The following is a 16,091-nucleotide window of genomic DNA, read 5'->3' on the forward strand; positions in this document are numbered from 1 at the left end:
GCACTCAGCCCCACCTGCCCAGGGGAAGCACTGCCCACGGTGTGCTGGGCCCTTTCATATCAATCGAGAAAATGCCCCCACGGACTTGCCTGCAGGCTAACCTGATGGAGGCATTTCTCAACTGAGGTTCCCTCTTCCCAGATGCCCCTAGCTTGTCTCAAGCTGGCAAAAAAATAAATAAATAAAACTGTCCAGGCAGCCAGATGTCTCTTGTCATTTCTAGAATTATGGAAGTTGCTTACAATGCACTTCCTGTTTACTCAGGTAATATTATATCCTTCTGGGGTCTTTGATGGAGTTGAAGACTAGATAGTTATAGTTTTCCTTAGTCATGGTAAAAGGTAAATTAGATATGAAACTTTAGACTCACAAAAATAGATGATAGAATATTTTCTTTAATTTTGCCAAATTAAAAATAGACTAGATATTGTAACTGTAATTCTTGCTTGATAACTGTTTTGTTATATATAATTTTATTATGTTAAAATTAAAACCTTCCTTTTTGATTAGACAGAAAAGGGAAAGTGCTGGGAGATGTCTTTCTGTATGCTGTGACTATGTGTGGCTCCCACTGGATAATAAACAAAGCTGCACTGGCCTGTGGCAGGGCAGGCTAAGGTTAGGCGGCACATTCAAACTGGAGACGGGAGGAAGAGGGGTGGAGTCAGAGAGATGTGAGCCTGCTGCCCAAGGAGCAACAAGATGCCAGCAGACCAGAAACGCCACGGCCACGTGACAACACATAGATTTATAAAAATGAGTTAATTTAAGATGAAAGAGCTAGCTAGCAAGAAGCTGAAGCCATAGGCCATACAGTTCGGAATTAATATAAGCCTCTGAGTAGTCGTTTTATAAGCGGCTGTGGGACCGCAGGTGAAAGAGATTCGTCCGGACTGCTGGGCAAGTCGGACTGGAGAAATTTCTGTCTACACCAGAACGTGTGGCAAATGCCATAAAACCATAGGGAAGAAATCTTCAGCCAGTGTATTCTGTGAGGATGCTTTGGAGAGGGTAAATTTTAATTCAGAGACCAAAGGATGGGCAGGAGGTCAGGTTGCTATAAGAGAGGGATACAGAGTGAGACCAAAAATGTGAACATGAAGACACACACTCTGGTGTCAACGTTCTCTCAACGATCAGAGTCCCTGGGACCTACCTGGCTCTGGGAACACCAGCTGGCCCCACAGTCAAGGATTCCATTGGGTTTCTGGGATGGGCGGACTAGTGGGAACAGGCAGACAGCCTTCCATCCATGTTTCTGAAGTCAGTGGCGTACCTCTACCTCCAATGGTCTGGATACCAGCTTTCTCTTGTAAAAATCACTGTCATCGCTTCTTGCTAGCTTGCCCGAACCCACCCCTGCCTCTTCGATGTGGTCCATAGGAAACAGACAAGAATGCTAAGGATTCTGTGAGACTATTCTGGGACTTTCTCGTCACTGTTACTCTAAAGACTAGACTTTCTAACATGCCCAGGATGCTCCCAAATCTGATAGGAGCATCTTGCTACTGCTTCTAGCCTTCCCCTCTACTTCAGCCATGTAGCCTGTACCGATCCTGGGAAACACCCCTCCCCTCTTTCTTTAGAGCCCTTGCTTGAGTAAACATGCTGTGCTGTCTGCCTCTGATGCTTTTCCCTCCTCTCTATGTCATTAACAACCGTCTTTCACTTGTGACTTCCCACAGCAGAATTTCTCTAATTGCTGCTGTCTTCAAATATACCAACTGTCTCCCTTCTACCTGTTATAGATCCTTCTTCCAAGTGCACAATGCAAAGTTCTGAGTGATAGTCATTATCTGATTATAGTTTTTCTTCCCCGATAGACTAGAAATTCCTCGTGCACAGATCAGTGCCTTTCTGCATACAGCTGGTTCTCCAGGAGTAACATGGCGACTACCTCACGGGAGGTGCTCAATGAAGATGTATTGGTTACTGGATGAAGACAAGGACAGAGAAAAGGTGACGAAGAGTCAAATTATGGAGTCTGGTGGATTAGAAAGTGAGGAATCCATTGATGGAAATGTTTGAAGCAGATGGAAAAAAGAGCCACTCCAGAAGAAGTCCCCAAGGATTTGGGAGTCAAGAGTGGCTTAAGTACAGTGGCCAACAGTCACTGTACCAGGCTGTAAAGGGCTTAGAAAGCTGACATGCTGTGGACAGTCTGGGAAATCAGCTGCAAAACTGTATGTAGCGTGGAACAGATCAACAGCAAATTGAAGGAAAGGCTTCAAACAAACCTGCTAAGATAGACAAGGAGGAGCCAGATTGCAGAGGCCCTTAAAGATCACCCTAAGAAGTCTAAGATCCATCTCCATGGAGCACACAGCCCATTGAGGTTTTGAGGAAGGGGCAACGTGACCCAAATAGCACATCAGGAAGATCAGCCTGACAGCAGGAAATAGAGCACATTGCAGAGGAAAATCCTGGGCTAGGGAACAGGGCAGCAGTTCTGAGTGACAGATGTGGGTGCTGGAGGAAGGGGAGGGGCAGATGCGGGCATCCTTCTGAAGGATCTCTTTCTGAGGCTGAAGGTACATTTACTGTACCACAGTGGTTAAAAGCCAGGCCTCCAGATTCAGACCTCTGTAGGTTCAAGTCCCAGCTAAACCATCATTACAGCGCTGCTTTTGGCAAGCTCGGGTTCCTTATCTGGATAATAGACAATTTCTGGACATCATGGAGGTCACTGGGGAGCCTTAAAAGCAGCCACTTTGTGGAATGCCTGGTGATGGTTCCCGGGCATCCAGCATCAAGTGAGGCAGCAGCACCAGGCAACAGTGTACCAGGGAGGGGCGACATTTCTGGAGCCATCTTCCTGTCTCCAGAAGACAGCCATCTACATCACGAAGACTTAACTCCCCCTGGCTTCTGCCTCCTGGTTTTTATAACCCACTCCTGGCTTCTGCTCTGGATTCATGCCAAAGCCAATCTCTGCTGGCTCTTTCAGGTCCTTATTCTTCAGACTGCTGGAGGCTTTTCTAAACTTTTGCCTTCGACATTTAGTTCCAGCCTACCCCCATGCTCCAGGGCCACCCCCTAAGGCAATCCTAAATACTCTGCACCCCGACAAACACTCAGTACCTAAATACACCACTTTTCCTCCTCCTAAGAGACATCAGAAAGATAAGTCGAAAACAAGTACAGTGTGAAACTTGGTTTTTAAGAGTTAATAGAGATTATTTTTTTCTCTCTCCAAGGATAGGTAATAGCATGAGATTCCGAAATTAAGCACAGCAGGAGGAAGGGGGCTGCATAGATTTCACACAGTATCACAGGCCTTGGCAATAAAGCACTTTTAAAAATGCCTTGTGTTGCTAATTCCTTACACAATCTCCTTTTATTTCCAAAGCAGTGTGCAGGGCTGGAGCCACAAGATGTACGTTGATGTTAATACTATGCTGCTTGGATTAGAGCCATTTTTGTGCTGAAACTCCTGCTAGGTTTAGAATGACATGTTACCTTTCTTTTTTTTTTTTCTCCTCCCCAATACATTTTCTAGATGGAATGAATGGCTTCCTCTTCTCATGGGGCTGATGTCGCTTGTGCAGGCATTACCTTGGCAAGCATTTTTCCTTAAACTCTCTGGGATCGCCTGTCACTGGGAATTCTGAGTGACTGGAGATAAGTCCTTTGGATGGGTTTCAGTTTCCCTCTGTGCCCACCACCAAACCATCCCCCTTCACTCATCCACTGAATTCTTCCATCAGATAGTTATTCAATAGGTCAATTGCACTCTCTAGAACACGCAGATTTGCATAATAGTAAAAGACAATGTACAACTAGCCACAGAGCAAAGCGTGATTACGGGGAAAACCATCAGATGAAAACCTCACTACACATGGAGGCCTTAGTCCACAGATGGACTAAGTCAAAGAACCAATCCACTGCTTGCACTCTATAAAGATACATGCCTGCTTTTCTAGTTTATGGGGAAGCCCTGTCAACTGTTCACTGAGTATTTGTTGAATGCCATGATTGCATGGAGACCCAAACAAGCAAGGCTCCCATCCTCTGGAGTTACTGCTACTCTGAGGCTAACAAGCAGGGCACCTCGCCTTCGATCCTGTCACTGATGCCAACGTTTGTTTTCTTGTTGTAAGAACCATGGTGATCTAATTAAAGTCCTTCACTCCTCTATTTCATGGTGCTGCCTTACGGTATCCTCTTGTTCCCAGGAGACCAGCCTCTTCTTAAGCTTCAGTAACCCATGGCCAGTCAAGGTCTGAAGTAGCAGAGAACTCCAGGAGAAACCCTGAACTTTAAAACTGAAGGCCATGCAAAGAAGCATGAAGAAATCTCACCCCACCTCAACTTCATTATGCCTGGAAGATGCTACATCATTCTGTCTACTGGATCTACTCTGCAAATGCTACCCGCCGGTGAGGCACTTAGGCAGCTTGGTTAACAGGCTGTCACAGTATCAGAGAGCTTATGTTCAAACGACCCCTATGAGATTACTCGATGCTATGTCGCAGTGCCTGTGTTCTTCAGCCTGCTTCTTTTCATCCCCAGAAGGGTGCACACACACAGTAGGGAGCCTTGAGAAAGGCCACGCCCACATTCATATCTTCTTATAACCGGGCCATCTTATGACTGGTTAACAGTGGTACCACCTAGGCCTGATTTACACACTAAGTTTCCTCATAGTTAGGGATATATGGAAGAAAACAGAAGTGGATTTTTAGGTTCAGATCTAATACAATTTCAGGCATCTAGGGGATCTTGGGCTTTATCCCCAACAGATAGAGGGGTTGGATTTACTGTAATCATAATCAAATTCTTCTAGTATTGTCCACATATCGCTCTCTCTTTCTCTCTGCTTTTTATGCATTTAAATGAAACTGGGATGGGTGATAGAGCCCTGTGGCAGAACACTTGCATAGCATGCACAGGCCCTGAATTTTATCCAGTAATACAAAGTAAATGAACAAACAAATGTCTGTAAGTGTTTGTGTCCCAGAGACTGTACAAAGTGTTTGGAATACAGAAAAGTCAGCCTGTGGTCTTCAGAGGACTCTAAGGACTGTAGATCTGGTTGTTGGAAAGTCCCTTCAGAGCTAAAATGTGGAAAGGTCACCCCCTTTGCCTGGCCCCAGGTCACAAACCCATGTCAGGTTCTCCCACTCTGGTCTTCATCCACACTAATGCTTTCTATGTGCAAAATCACTAAAGGTTCTTTCATTTTTTAATTCAGAACTCAAAGACCATCAGGGAAGAGTCTTCCTAGTCCTCCAATGCCAGCCTTGCTCTGTCTTACCAATGCCACTATTCCCAGAGCACCTTACCTAAGTTCCATAAGCTACACACACAACCTGCTACCAAACTAGATCAATCAGAATGGTATGGCCTGTTCTCAAATCTTTATGTGGCAAAGAATCACCAGTCACACTTGGTAAAAACCACAGAGGATTCATGATCTGTGTGTCTGGGATGGAACACAAAAGGCTCAATTTTAAACAGATGTCCCAAATAGCTTTCCAGTGGATGACTGAGTGAGCACCACAGTGATGTCCTTTGGTGGCCAGTGTTTATTTATGCAGAATTGCTACCTAGGGTCATAAAACAGTTCTTATTAGGTAAAGCACACACAGCATGAGTCTGGGTGTTCTGTGAGTGTGGGGGGCTAGTGTATGGAATGGGTGGTAAATAGTGATAACCAGTGTTCTGATTTCACTTCTGTCGCTGTGGTAGATACTCTGGCAAAGAGCAACATAGGAAACGAAGGGCTTATTTGACTTACAGTTCATCATTTTGGGGAGGTCAAGGCAGGAGCTCAAGCACCTAGTCACATCCTATCCACTGTCAAAAGCAGAGAAGAAACACCTTCTTGTTTGCTGTTTATCCACAGCTAGCTTTCTTCACACAGTACAGCACCAGCTCACGAAATGGTGCCACTCACAAGGGGCTGGGTGTACCTACATCAATAAAAAATTAAGATAACCCCACACAGGCATGCCCTCAGGCCACCCCAGTCTGTGCATCCCTCAGTTAGGCTCTCTTCCCAGATGATTCTGAATTGTAGCAAATTGATGGGTAAAGCCTGTCATCCCAACTAGTATGTACAGATCACCACTCGTCCTGGCTTTCCACAGCACTTCCCATCTGATCCTCCATGATGTGGGGCTGCCAAGAAGCTATTGCTAGGACTCCTGTCTTACAGAGCTCGGGCCCTCAGCAGTGCCTTGACGCAGAGGAAGAGCCAGCGTGTTCAAACTAACAGACAAAAATGAGGCAGTGACCCCCTTGCCTACGACAGCTGTGGGAGGCTGGCAGGTCACTTGACCACTTCACTCTGTGGCTCATATGTGGAGAAGGACTGATACACAACTCACCATTCCATGAGGCTATCCATGTGCAGCACCCAGCACCAAGCCCAGGGCATGATAAACAGGCCAGAGATGTAAATCCAGCCACTTCCTAGCATGCACTTTGCCTTGGTGAGGTCCAAGACTCTGCTCCTACCGTGTGATTTGGTTTGTAAGGCTGTTCACTCCTAGCCTCCTGCTCTGTGCCCTTTCTGTCTAGGCATTGCGATGGTGCCAAGGAGGTAAGCCCACTCCCAGGGGAGCTTACAGCATCTTACACTTCCCAGGCTGGCTACTAATTTGCTGTGTAGTCAAAGACATCCTTGAACTTCTGACTCCCCTGCCTCCACATCACTGGTTCTCTTATTAGAAAGGTGCACCACCACGCCTGGTTTAGGCCATGCTGGCAATGGTACCCAGGGCTTCTGTGTGCTGGACAAGCACTCTACCAATTGAGCCACATCCCCAGCCCACATGCAGGGCTCTTTATTTTACCACGTAGTTCTCTCTTTCAAACCAGGCAGGCATGTATCCACCATACCTTTCACTTCCAGTGATATTAACATGCCGTGTGGACAGTGGCACCATACGTGGTAAGACAAAGGCTAAGAAAAGCTAGCCACACTAACATGCAAAGGCATCTGGAACCTAGTAACATCTGGGTGGCCTGAAGAAGTCCCTATGAATAAAGAGTGGCTTCTTCGTGTTTCTTTATCTACCGATAGAGATATTTATGTTCATAAAACGACCACTTAATTTCTTGGTTGAAGCAGAAAAGACACTGCGTTCTGGTGGGAGCCAAGGTTGACTAGGCTCTCCATGAAAGAGTCAAGGAAGAAAGTTCAAGATAGAATTGTATGAGACGGTATGCACTTGTTCAAAAACAGTTCCAGTGAAAGAACGAATTAATGAGACTGATCCTGCCAGACACAGGGAACAGGATGCCAGCACCAGAAAGGAATGCCACACGTCACAAGAGCCTGCACGCAAACTTCAGGCTGCCCCCGATACTACATCAAACAACCCCGGTTCTCCGCAGCCACAGAGGAGACCTTGAAAGTCTGCATCGTTCAAAATCACGACCAGAAGAACCAGCAAAGCAGGGCATGTGCTCAGGCCCCGAGAAGAGTCAAATGGGCAGGGAGAAGTGGGTGCTGGGAGGTGGTTCAGTCGGTAAAATGCTTGCTGGACATGCATGGGACCAGCGTTTAGAGCCCAAGTCAAAAGGCAGACACGGTGGCTTGCATCTGTGACCCAAGTGCTGAAGACAGGTGGGAGCCAGTCTAGACAGTCAGTGAGCCCAGGTTCACTAAGAGAGCCTGTCTCAAGATATAAGGGAAGAGTGACTGCAGAAGACACCCAGCCGCTAGCTGGCCTCCATACACCCACATGTGCTTGCATACCTGAACAGACATGCACACGCGTGCGCACACACACACACACACACACACACACACACACACACACACACACACCAAGAATCAAATCAACAGCATAGAAAAGACGCCACCAGAAAGCACTGTTAACTTTTCTTTCCTCTTCCTCACCGATGTCCATCTGCCTTTTTAAGCAGAGCCCCCACAGTAACCCATGCTTGCTCACTGTTGGGAAAAACGATGCCAAGATTTCAAATAAGCAGTCAGTATCCTGGGCACAGAGTCCCTAGAGGAGTCTGAGGAATGTGTCAAAAATTAGCTCCTTTTCCTGCCTCCCAGCCTCCAAGGATCTTGATGCTGTCTCCATGCCAATTTCCCACAGTACAACACAGAACCACCTAAAAATCTGGGGCAGAAAACAATACACCAGAACCATTTAAAAATCCCAGGCCAGGTGGGAGCCTGGAGTCCACAGTCTACTCCTCGGTATTCACAACAGCATCGCTCTGGGTTACATCACTAACAGTCAGGCTAGTGGAGTCTAAGTGATGTGGTCTCTGTCCCCCACATCATCACCTCCCACCCCACCCCCACCCCTGACAGTGACGCCCCCACCCTACCCCCACACAGCAACAACTCAATTCTCAGTCCTATAAATGCCTTTTCTCAGATGTTGTTCTCCCAGTGGGAAAAAGAATGAAGTGAGGCCCGGCCACCAACTCCTCCACAGTTTCTTTTAATTTAAAGTTACAACAGGAGGGAAGAAAAGAGACTTCCTATTAAGGGACAAGTCCCTGAAGGGTCTCTTAGCTGACAATCGAAGGGCTGCTCATGGCCGTGATCAAATCTAACTCAACAAAGTGCTGGTGGCTCTGTGACTCATCCCAGCAGGGGCTGGCGCTGAGGGCCACTTGAGTTCAGCACTTTGTGGCGCTTGCAAGTTGGTTTAGGATCAGTCACGCAGGGGAGCAAAGACTTCGGGAGGTGTTTGAGGCTTGAGATAAAATGCAGCCTGAGTGCATTGCTGCTCCACTGAACAGAGAGCCTACAGAGGTAAGGAAAGTCAGGTTCCCTCTACCTGGTGCTTTGCTGGGCAAGTTCCTGGAAGATGGTCAAGGTCAGGGGGTCTGCTCTGGTGTGTAGTGTCAAAGAGTATGGACGGAAGCATGGGGAAGAAATAGGGCAACTTTTGGAAGGTAAGCCTGAGGACAGCTGCTTGCACAACACTGCCTTCCAGTTATGGGAAATAGCCCTTGTTTAAATACATTCAGGACCATCTGATACAATGCATCCACACCTGGTGGTTACATTTTGAATATGTTTGAAAGGAGCAACGTATTTTGAGCTCTCCTTCTGTGCTATGCACAGCACAGTGTCTTATGGGTGCACAACCTCGTTTAACCTTGACTAGTATCATGTTCATTTTACAAAGGACAAAAACGAAACACCAGGGAACCCAAAGAACCAGCCATGGTTACTGATGGTTGTGCATTTTGTTTGCCTGTTTGTGGCTGATCCTCCCCACCAGACCTAGAGCTACTAATCCCTGGGCTACACTGTGTGTCACATCTGTTCTGGGAGTCTGATAGACCCTGTTGATGCCCTGTGGCATGGTACCACTAACCACAGGCCAGCTGTGGATTGCTCCCTGATGCTGGAGCACAGTGGGAGCTGCTGGTACAAGGCAGTCCTTCGAGACAGTGGACTCCTCTACAGATGACTTCTATTTTCCTAACCGAACCACTCATGAACTTCACTAGTCAGTAGATTGTCTTCCTGCTCAATCCTTCATATCATCCTTGTACTCATTCATATCTACTCTCAGGAGAGTCTATATAGCGACCTGCAGTTAGAGCCTAGCATTTTTATTTGCCTTTACCTATTTATATGGGATGAAAATGTTAATTACTGAAGGAACACTTACATGAATAAAACATAGAATTAACACCTGTACCAAATACAACATCTTTTTAATAAAACCACATTGTCAATGATCATATAGAGTTGCTAACTGGATTACTAAAGTGTTGATCTCAGCCTTAAGAAAGTGATATTTTTTTTTTCATCTTGCACTCAAATAAGTTTACGAAATGAAGCCTCAAATATATTTATCATGAGAAACTAGACTGGTTTGGAAGGGAGAGAAAAGCAGAGCCAACATTAACTGAGCAACCAGCTCATGACAGACACTCTGCTAGAAATGTCACGTTTTTCCTAGCGCCATCCACATATATCCATAAAGAACATTACAGGTGCCTGAGTAAATGGTTGAGTTGATAAGGTAGGTGCCTGCGGCATGGGCAGAAGGACAGTTCAGATCCTCAACACCCATGGGAAAGGCCAGGCACAGTCCCATGTGTCTGCAACCCTAGCACTCAGTGGGGAGAGACAAGCAGATACCAAATCTTGCTGAGCAGTCAATATAGCCCATCCCTGAGTGCCGAGTTCAATGAGAGATCCTGTCTCCAAGGATAACATGGAAAGGAATCATGGGAGACACCCAGCGTATCTAGCCTACCCCTGGCCTCCACACACACAGTTGTACATACATGCAATGTACCAGAACACATACACAAAAAAAAGAGACAAAAAACCACACATACAAGAAAGAAAGAGCATTAGAATTTCCAGCTTTAGAGGTTAGAGATGGGCACAGAGCCCTGAAGACTTCTAATCTCCAGACAAGGTTCTGCATGAATCACAGACAGACCTAAACTGAAAAGCTCCATGGCTAATGGGGCAGCATCTCCTGCTTCCGACTCCTTCCGAATTCTCTACCTCTCTGACTTCACTTAGAACTACAGTAAAAACAAAGTTCCTTGGTTTGTCAGAGCATACCAACTAGATATCAGGCTAGAGTCCTCTAGGTCCATGACCACTGCACTATTGTCTACTATGGACAATGGCACCATCAAACCATGAAACAGTTAAACACCAACTGAAGGCCACAGATACATGCAAGTCTTTGGGTGTTTCGTTTGTGTGTTTGGTTGGTTGGTTGGCTTAGGGTTTGAAACTTATGAACAACAAGAATGCATGACTCTATACCTGGAGACAGATTCTACCACCGTTCTACTCAACAAGACACACCATTTCAATAGCTCAATTTTCCCTCTAGTTTTATCATCATGCTGCCCCCATTCAAGGTCATCTTGAGCTGTAAGTGGGACAATCAGTTGCCTCAAAGGACTAATTTGGAGAGCACTGAAAACTTTGAGTTTCTCCAGCTTTCCTTTATCCCTGCAATCTCCACAGCCCTTTCTCTGAGAAACTGGAAGATCATAACAAATGGGGGTATGTGTGATAATATCATCTAAGCAGAGAATTAAACCATAATGAACTATTTATACCTTTGAATTAATTAGCTTATGAGCCAGAGTTTAAATGGGCCAAATGGGGCAGGAATCTTGGAAGGGCTCATCAAAGCAACCTGGACGGCTGTCAAGGGCCCTTCCTGAAACTCGAGGTTCTCATTAGGAGAGTTTTCAAAGGCACCTACCTAAGACAGCTAAAAGGGTAAGGGCTTGGAGAAAACAACTCCAAACAGACTCCCCTAATAGTTTACATTTGACCTTAACTCAATTTTTAATGCCAGGAAATTGGATTTGATGACATTTATGAAAAAACCCTACAGAAGTGTCCCAATGTGGCCCAACAGCAAGTCCCTAATGTACCAGGGTGTCTGCTCTCTGCCCTTAAGGGGTCTACAGCCCGAGTTACATGACAACATCCAAGTTCATTGGTTTCAGCAGAAGGTGAGGCCCTTGCTGCCAAGCTCCATAAACTTCATTTACTCTTCTCTCAGTGGTAACTTCTCAAGCAAGTTAAATCTTGGTTCACCAGAGTAAGTCACTTCTGCACATCCCAAACCCTCCTCATACATGGGCACAGGTGACATTTCTGTCACACACAGAGAGAATGAACAGCCAAGACCCTACTCACACTTCATAGTCATTAACTGTCCCAGCTCTCCCAAATGGGAAATGGAACTGCAAGACTGATCATAATTGGATTAAGACCCATAATTCTTTAATTCATTCACCAAATTGAGGCATTTGGAACAGTTTATTTACAGGGTTGTTTAGACAGTTTTGTGTGGTGTTTCTGAAGATAAACCAAAATGGCTCTCTGAAATAAGTTTCAGAGCCCAAATCATTAACATATGAGACTCAAATGTAGACAATTTACAAACGGGTGTTTTCAAACATTGTTTGGAACAAAATTGGACTTTTACTTTATTAACTATCTACAAATCTAAGTTCAGGATATAGTTTATAGTTGATGGGAAACAGACAAGCACTTTTTTTCACCTCTAAAATAAATCTACATTTCTTAAACAACAACATCAACTCCCTGTGTGCGAGCACACTTACTTCAGGCCTAGACAAATAGTTTCCAGTCACTGTCAGAACTCTAACTCTAGGCCATCCCGTCATTAAGGTGTTCGGGTACTGGGTGAATCGTGCAGGCTCTACCAATCAATCATATCTTATCAGGTCCAAGCCACACTTGACAGCAGGATGCTCAGCTCTGGGAAATCCAGGATTTCAGGAAATCAGGAGCCACGAGTTCTCTCCTTCCCGTTTCCCTTCTTGTGTTTGCTCTGACTGTGTCTTGAAGACCCTGACTGTTGATCACTGGTGAAAGGAGGGAGCTCTTCACAGATGGTACATTCTTGTATGCACATGCATTATAGCATATTTTTAAGTGTGCTTTATAAGAAAACATTTCTGCAAGAGGTCAAATTCCTTTCTTTGGAAAAAGGAAAGTTTGAAATTTTTAAATTTATACCTTACTCCAAGAAGGACTAAAAAAAGGGCGGGGGGGGGGGGGGGAGTGTTATACCTGGCTAAGAACTTCACTCTTTTCATGTACCACCTACTCTGTATGCTCTGAGAATCTCTTCAAAGAATATTCGTTTTCTCTTTTACAGGACCAAACATCAGTCTAAGCAGGATGTGTTTACATGTACAAAACTGAGATGCGTGAGCTAACTAATGTACCTCAAGAGCCTGGTGATTGACCAACTAAGCTGAGCAGATGCGAGTCCTGCATGTAACATGCATCCAGCCAGGACCACTTAAGTACAACAAAACTAACTCAGTGTTTCTGTGATAAGAAGCAAAGCTTCTCTCAGTATTAGAAGCTTATACTATGTTAGAGTAGATCAGCACTACCCATCCAAACAGGCTACGGAAGAAAAAAAAATATTAAATCCCAGAGCAAGCAGAAAGCTTCTAGAATAGCATAAGCAGACCACTGGAAAGAAGAGAAGGAAGGAAAAAAAGAAATTCTATCTAGGATGCTACTCTATAATTAACACAAATAACTAAATTATGCGCATCCCTTTCCACTCCCACAATTAAATGTTTTTAAACAACTTTCGTGATGAAAGATCTACCTTTTAGGCAAACAAAAGCAATCTCTAGCAGTTTGAGGATTCGAGACTGGATTGCATCAGTTTTTAAGTGATGCTTGTGATTTTTATCTCCTAGAGTTCTGAGGAATAAACAGTTGATGGCATAATTTCCAAGAGAATTTTGCACGGTGCCCAGGAGAACTTTCGATGTAAGTGCTTAATGTTTTAAATCACTCTGGCTGAATTTATCTAGGCTTTGGCCTCGGAGCTATATTTAAATCAGGAAGAAGCACCCCCTAGAAACTGTGCTCCCTGTATCTGCTTCTGAAAACAGATTCCTCTCCTATCTGCACAAACAGCCATCCTCAGACAGCCGGATTCCTTTAAAATGAGACAGATCAAAATTTAGCGGTTCTGTACAGACTATGAAATTGTCCTCCTTTTAAAAGCTATAAAAGTCAAACTTGTGGCAGGGGAGAACATTTCCGTGTACTTTAAAAAAAACCATCTGGCCCTTAACCTAATCACTTCTGGAGATCAAGCCCCCAAACTGGTTTTTCTGATTGAAAACGTCCCTTGTCTACAAATTTCCCACCAGCAGCTTCATTGGTGTGTGTGTGTGTGTGTGTGTGTGTGTGTGTGTGTGTGTGTGTGTGTGATACTAGGAACCATTATTTATGGACATCAGGAAAACAAATCACTGTTGTCTAGTCTGTTTGCAGATTCCCACACTTATTACCCAAAATCCCATAGATTTTCCTCTGTCTTGCCCTTGACTGAAACTGTGCTGAGCAGAAAGGGTTCTCTGGGGAAATCTCTTCGTGCCTTTCTTAACAAACCCCTTTGGATGTCTGGATACTATGAACATCTCAATTGGGTTACAACAAATTTCAAAACTTTTGTGAGGCAGCAAAGCCAGTAGTCACTCAGAGTATGCCAGGTGGCTAGCCCGAAAGAAAGCGTGGGCTCTGCAGTAACACACACTTCCTCATTTTGACCTGCTTTAGCTGATTGGGGAAGACTGGAAATGAATTCACATTCCTCACTCTCAACTTAGGCACCGAGACCAGCGCCTTCTGATATTCAGCACGGGCCAATCTGTTTATTAATATATTCACTTTGCAAGATGACTGTTAAAATATGTGAACTGTGTCCCGCAGATCTGAGGCCGACAGATCGGTAACTCCAAAAACTGATTCAACTTGCTTCCAACCCGCATAACCTCTGTTCTTTACTTCTTACTGCCGTGGCTGTGAAGTGCGAGCTGAGAGTGACACAGCACGTGAGCGGTCTATACTCTGCACCGAGTGAGCAAGGGGGCTTTAAAGAGAGAGGGAAAGAGAGTAGTTGCAGTAAAATGAAAGCTTCCGGTCTCTGAAACGTCTCGAATCCAGAAGGATGAGACTTATTTCTGAGATTCTGGGAAGGACTGAAGAGGAGTAGAGGGAGAGAGATTGCAGAAAGCGAAACAAAAAGATAGGGTTGAAGGTGATACGGTGGGCTGAGAGTGGGCTTTCTATTCTAGATAGGCGCAGGGGCTTTGTCCAAGTTCGAGGGTCTGTCCCCTGGAGACACACAAGGCTAGCCCAGGGCTGATCCCCCCCCCCCCCCCCCCCCCCCTGCACTGATTGCCTCCTGCACCTCGCATCTCCGCCGCCACCACTTAGAAAACAATACAGGCAACAGGACACGGGCTTTCCGACAGCAGCCCAGATAAAGTTGGCCCGGTCCCGCGGATCGCAGCCCCCTCCTTCCCGGAGGGGGGGGGGGGGGGTGACAGCGCCCCCCGCAGCCTCCCCCGCAGCCGGGCCCAGCCCCCTCCCGGGACTTGAGCAAACTCCCGCGCCCCCTCCCTGGTGCTGCGCGGCTCTCCAGCTGGAGCAGGGCGCCTTGGAGGGCTGCCCGCCACCGGCACCTCCACAGCGGGACGCGCCACAAAGTTAAAACGCTGCGGTTCACGCACCTTACCGGGTCTGGTTAATCGCTCCTCTGACGCGGGATGCACAGCGGCGGGCGGGGGCCCCGGAGGACCCTGGAGACGGGATGGGGCGGCTCGCCTTTTGCACTCTGTGTGTGTGTCTGTGTCGGGGTGTGTTTGTGTGGGGTGTGCGCGCGCGTGTGTGTGTGCGCGCCTGTCCCTCTCTCTTTCTCTCTCTCTCTCTTCTTCCACCCCCCCACCCCAACCTCTGGCTCCCTCTCTCGCTCTCTCTCTCCCTCTCTGTGTCTCTGTCTCTGTCTCTCTCTCTCTCAAGGACGAAGTGAAATCCCTCGGCTGGTCATGAGGCGGCTTCGGAGACAACACAATGCTGGTGCAAATAAATAACAAAAGGCGAAAAAGACAGTGGGAACAATGGGGGAGGCGAGGGCAGCGCTCCAGCCGCCGGTGACCGTGGCCGGCGCGCGCCCCGGGGTGCGGCGGGCGGGGGCGGCGCGGCGCGGGGGCCGGGATTGCTGCAGGTCGTCCCCCCGAACCTGGGGTCCACCCTGACCTCCTGCCCGGGGCCGCGCGCCCGCATCCGAAGCCCAGGAGCCCCTCACGGTCCTCCTGCTCTGCTGCAGCCCAACTGGCTTGTAAATAACGCACCGATCACCCACACCGTGCAGGAATTTTTTTCCCCCTTTAATCTGCCCTCCACTTAAAGACGAAATGGCAGGAGTGGAAGGAGGCGGGTAGGAGAGGAGAGCTCGCGTCTATTCCTGCGCGATCGTGTCTGGTCAAGTCCCCTTTGTCAACTTCTTTCTTGCCTTGCGCCCACCACCCCCTGTCCCTCCTGCGCCCACCCCCGTGTGCAAACAGGCTTTCACCGGATGGCGCGGGCACGCGCGTGGGGGGTCTGCGTGTGTCGGTGGAACCTTCTAGGTGGTCAGCAGACCCTGGCTGGAGCGCCTGTAGGCTCGGGTTTTGAAGCCACTACTGCCTTCCCGGAGCCTGGCTCTGCACCCAGGTCCCCCGCTGCTGCCTTTTGCGGGCGCTCCGCACTCACCCACTCCTTGGGGGAGAGGGGTGGAAGGAAAGTTTAGAAGCCCTCTGATCTCCACCTCTGGGGCGGC

The 16,091-nt window shown here is 47.0% G+C and overlaps 1 protein-coding gene across 6 annotated transcripts in view; it reads right to left on the minus strand.

Moving 5' to 3' along the window:
- Sox5 (SRY-box transcription factor 5) overlaps positions 1-15,432 on the minus strand; it is a 1,013,558-nt gene extending 998,126 nt beyond the window's left edge. For 3 of the 6 annotated variants that reach the window (XM_052719124.1, XM_052719125.1, XM_052719122.1), the window contains exon 1: positions 15,004-15,432. The gene's annotated coding sequence lies outside the window, so the exon portion shown is untranslated. The remainder of the gene's footprint in view (positions 1-15,003) is intronic. The other 3 variants (XM_052719126.1, XM_052719123.1, XM_052719132.1) reach the window with 2 other exon arrangements.
- Between the last annotated feature and the right edge of the window lie 659 nt (positions 15,433-16,091).

The sequence above is a fragment of the Peromyscus californicus genome, unplaced genomic scaffold (genome assembly GCF_007827085.1).
Source record: "Peromyscus californicus insignis strain IS unplaced genomic scaffold, ASM782708v3 Scaffold_6__1_contigs__length_162567912, whole genome shotgun sequence".
In the NCBI taxonomy this organism is placed as follows: Eukaryota; Metazoa; Chordata; class Mammalia; order Rodentia; family Cricetidae; genus Peromyscus; species Peromyscus californicus.